Source organism: Acanthochromis polyacanthus, chromosome 3 (assembly GCF_021347895.1).
Source record: "Acanthochromis polyacanthus isolate Apoly-LR-REF ecotype Palm Island chromosome 3, KAUST_Apoly_ChrSc, whole genome shotgun sequence".
Taxonomy (NCBI): domain Eukaryota; kingdom Metazoa; phylum Chordata; class Actinopteri; family Pomacentridae; genus Acanthochromis; species Acanthochromis polyacanthus.
In genome coordinates, this window is record NC_067115.1 from 40,475,144 (window position 1) to 40,479,871 (window position 4,728).

Below are 4,728 nucleotides of genomic sequence, written 5' to 3' on the forward strand. Positions count from 1 at the left end.
TATTTTTGTTCATAGGAAAAATACCAACCTCACTATACAAACTTAAAGTGAATTCGACTGCAATTACACTACTATACTGAATACTCACTCACCAACTATGATTTAATTGACAACATTCTCATGTTCTGTCAGAGAATCACAAAGTGCTCATGTACGCACATACATTTCTTTGCAAATGTTCAACTCAACAATAAGATCATCCTTGCTAGTATTGACCAGGATGCTCAGGAATTACTTATGTGTTGTGTATAGTAAATTTTGCACAGTAGTTCAAAATAAATTCCATTCATGTTTGAAATAATCCTAGAATTTTGTCATTACAGCTTGAAAAACTTCATGCGGTGGGCTACAAACCCGTGCTTCTGCTCGGAAGGAAAAAGAAGGAGCACACGAAGTGTGACATCCTCATACCTCGCTGCAGTCTTACTGCATTTGCGAAGGACCACCTTCAAAGAATAGGCTCAGTCTATGAGTACCTTTGTGAAGGTGAGATGCACTACTACAGTATATGCTTAAAAAGTGTTATTAATCAGTAGTCAACAGTTTAGTAATCATTTTAAGATATTTTTCATTCCACACTTTGCTTTGTCTGCTGCCATTGTCTTCACCCTTACAGTTATCTGGGATTTAAAAGTAATTGCAACATTGCAGCTGACTAAATTCACAGATTATACTGCATTATTGAAGCAGAAATAAAGATGCAAATTGACCATTAACAAAAGTAACACAGAAAAAGATATACATTTTAATATTTTATTATTTTATTATATATATTATATTGTTTCACAAACTTATTCTGCTGCTACTTGTAAGCATGTGAACTAAATGGTTTAGCTTGAATTCTTTACTTGATTAAAAATACATTAATATGCAATTTTTTTTTATCTCAAAGGACATTCTCATGCCAGATTATTGTTATTGTTCTAAATATTCTGCGGCTTAGAATAACAATAAAGTAAGAAATATGTAAGAAAAAATGAAGTACAAAATATAAATAGTGTGAATGGACTAATCACAGATCCAGGACTCAAGTAACAAGCATGTGACATTACCTAAAGATTAAATTTCTTTATATATAATAGAATACGACTACTGTGCTGCATGTGGAGTGCAGGGGGATGAGAGTAAGTGTTCATGATGCTGAGGGTTTTTCTTAGCATCCTCCTTCCTCACAGGCAACTGGAGTCCCATACAGGAGAGGAACAACTTTTCTGCTAAATTTGTATTTTCGCATCAGCTTTCAGAACAGGATGCAAAGCATGCAAGGAATAGTATGCAGGGAGCTGGTAATCATTCTATGGGTGAGAGAGTCACTGAGAGGGTGATGCAAGTCCCTAATTGAAGCTGAATATAAGGTCCTCCATAATAACATAGTTATAATGACAGTCACAACAAAATAAAATGCAGTACAGATTTGTAAATATTAAATAGATCCAGGTGACTGAAGTGAAAACAAAGTGGTTGAAATAAGACAACTTGTTCAACTGCACAGGTTGGACCCAGGAGCCAATTGATGGGGAAGAGGAAGTAACGCTGCTACTCACACCCTGTGACCCACTGGAAGGAACCAGCATGCAGCAGGAGCATGAGAGGAACACAGTAGGGCAAGTGACAGAGACAGATGTCACCAGGGATGAGCCGACACCCATGCAAGTGAAGGAGGAAGAAGAACCCATAGAAGGGCAGATGGAGTGGGCGAACACTGTGGACGGACAGCCAGACCAGACAAATACATCGGGGGAGCGTTTGGAGAAAGTGGAGGAGCAAGTGGACACAGTGGAGGACACAGTGGACAGACAAGTGGATGCAGTGGAGGGACAGGGTAAATTATTTCAATTAATAATTCCACTAGTATGTGTATACAGTAGGATAAAAGTGTTTTATGTTTAACCTGCGGAATATAGTACAGTAGGTTAAGTGTTTTTTCCACAGTTTTTTGTAATCAGATGTTGAGATCTTCTTGTATTTGCCATTAAAAGTTAAAGCTTTCTTTGTACCCATAGCTGTCTCCAGTGGAGCAACCCTTAATCTTGGGCAAAAGAGGAAAAATTCAGGTATGTACGAATGGATTTAGGGTGTTTGTATTCTTGCATCCATGTTGATTATCAATATTTGTTATATTTCTTTAATACGGTGACCCACCATCGCTGCAAATTTAAAAAATGTAAATAAAAAGCCACAACAGAATTTACCAGTGCATATAAAAGAAACACACACCCCATGCAAACAAAAAAGGAAAAAATGCAATAATTGAAAAGCATACAAAGCAACATTACACACTAACCCTTTCGCTCACTTCCTTGTGAGTTCTTCTTCAGTTGTCTCCTTGAGAGAATGAATATTGTTATCTTTTAATTAAGGATATATGAGTGATCAATAATCTTATATTGCAGTGGCAACAAGGCGCATCCCAGAGAGGAGGAAGATACAAAAAGGTAGGTCTACTTTAATTCTGATATGGTTTCAGTGCAGCCCAATCTAATACATTTGCATATTCACAAGAAAGGTCTGGCAGGAAATGGGATTATGGTTTGCTGGTTAATAACATAACATACATAACATACAGTGTGTGTCATTTTACAGACATTGTGTCATCCTACAGAGTGTAGTCATGCTGGCTGGTCCACATCCGCTGGCTGGCCGTGATATGCCAACTCCATGTCAGCAGATGATATCACCTCTTTTGCGTTCAACTAGTCACTGTATTTAAACCATATTGATGGGCTGTTTCTACTGCTTCTTCCACTTGCTGTTTTACAACTCATCTCTTTCCCAGCTACTCCACCTCATTTTTTATAAATTACCAATGTCAAGTCCATGCTTACAAACTCTGAAGTGCCTAAACCTGGATTTGTAATGCATATTTGATGTGAAGTTTCCATCTCCCTCAGCTTTTTTTTTCTGTCCACAGATTGCTCCCACCATACACGCCTTGAGAGTTTCCCAATCAAGGCAATAAAGAAAGAGTGAGTGAGAAAGGTAAGACAACATTTACAGACACACATGTAAATTGGCTAAATGCTATTAATTGCAATTAATTCGAAATGTGTATGCAGTCAGGACACAGTCAGTCAGGACAGAGAAGGACTCTTGGTTTTCCCGAGCACTTTATTTTCTTCAGAAGTGTTTAGCTGTTACATTTAGCTGTTTCACTAGTTGCTATGGCAACAGGTCAACAGGTCCCACCTTAACCTACGAAGAAGAGAGCACTGAACCTGGACAATGAGGAGCGCCCTCTGCTTGTCAGAACCAAAACAGTGCTCCCATATCCTTTGCGTTAGAACATCCAAGCAATTATCAACAATATACAATAGACAACAACAACATGAAATGAAAAGCAACCACTGAAACAAAACAGACCATTGTCACCTGTCTGCCACCTCACTGTGCAAACAAACAATGCAAGAGAAAAAAAAGATTATGGGGTGGTCTGCGATGACGTGGATCTCTCACATGTACTGTCCCTGAAAATTCTAATGTCAGTTTAATTTTAATGTCCTTGTCTGTAGTCTTTCCAATTCACACATTAAAACACATTTTAAACCAAACATGTCATTACAAAAGAGTTCCAATATCAAAAATGTTTCAATGCACCTAAAAAACTCAATTCCTGCAATGACAGCCAATTGTAAGAATGTGATTGATGCCTTTCAAAGTAATCATTGATATAAGATTAATATCTTTCTTTTTTTTGTTTTGTTGTTGTTTTTCATTGTCTTTACAGGGCAAAACAGAGATTCTGGTGGAGTGGGAGCCCTGTCCAGTTTGGTATGTATTCTGCAGTTTTGCTTAAAGGGTAATGCCACTTTGTTTAGTAAGGTTGTAAAATTAGAACTCCTAAGTATATTATATTAGCTCTTAGCTGTCCTTCAGTTTGAACTAGCTCCACTTTGTTATGCGCAGAGATGTGGCACTGAGGATAAAATCTGCATTCATCTGCACATTCTCACCGTCAGCTTTGTGCTACACTGCTACACCGAGCAGATGGTTGAAGTTGATTGGAATTTCATCTTCATTGTCATCACGACTAATTGTAATCTTTGAGATCTTCTCTGGTCACCTGTTACAAACAGCTCTTCGGCAGAGTGCAAATCTCGGTACAGAGCAGTTGCCACACACTGTGACCAACATTGCATAGCTGGCAGACACAGATGCATATGAGTGGATGAATACACAAGTTCTCCAGTTAGTGCCAAATAAAACAGCCTTTTTCAAACATTTGAAATGCTCAAAAGTTCAGAGTTCACTGAAGTTTGGGGTCTAGGGGGTTTAATTCACATCTTTGCAAAGCCTCAAACTCTGCTCACAACAAAGTGGTACTACACAAAACTAAAGGACAGATGAGAGCTAATGTGTCATAGGGGGTTGGAAGGACATTATTCACCCTCCATTTTGGAAAAGTGGACTTACCCTTTAATTTCTCCCTGTAATGGCCACTGTCTTAATACTTAATCTTAGTAAAATAGGTTTTGATTTATTACTGCTTCATTATGCATGCATTGTTTTTACAATATAGCAACGGTGTTTCATAGGTGCCAATTCATTAATTATATGTGAAATAGTCTGTAAAGTCAATGCTTGACAAGTTTAAAGGTTTAAGCTTATTAGACATACAAGAATCATTAACTAAACATTTCTCATTTGTTTTCAGTGGCAAGGAGTGGGCCTATTCCTGGCAGCCAAAGGATTCTCTGCAAAATACTCCTTAATAAAAATGTTTACTGTGAA

The 4,728-nt window shown here is 37.8% G+C and overlaps 1 long non-coding RNA gene across 1 annotated transcript; it reads left to right on the forward strand.

The window, feature by feature from the left end:
* Positions 1-346: 346 nt before the first annotated feature.
* LOC127533188 (uncharacterized) lies at positions 347-4,728 on the forward strand. The gene is made up of 7 exons (XR_007940962.1): positions 347-486; positions 1,493-1,822; positions 2,004-2,054; positions 2,394-2,435; positions 2,912-2,979; positions 3,725-3,768; positions 4,652-4,728. It is a non-coding gene; the product is annotated as an uncharacterized LOC127533188 (long non-coding RNA).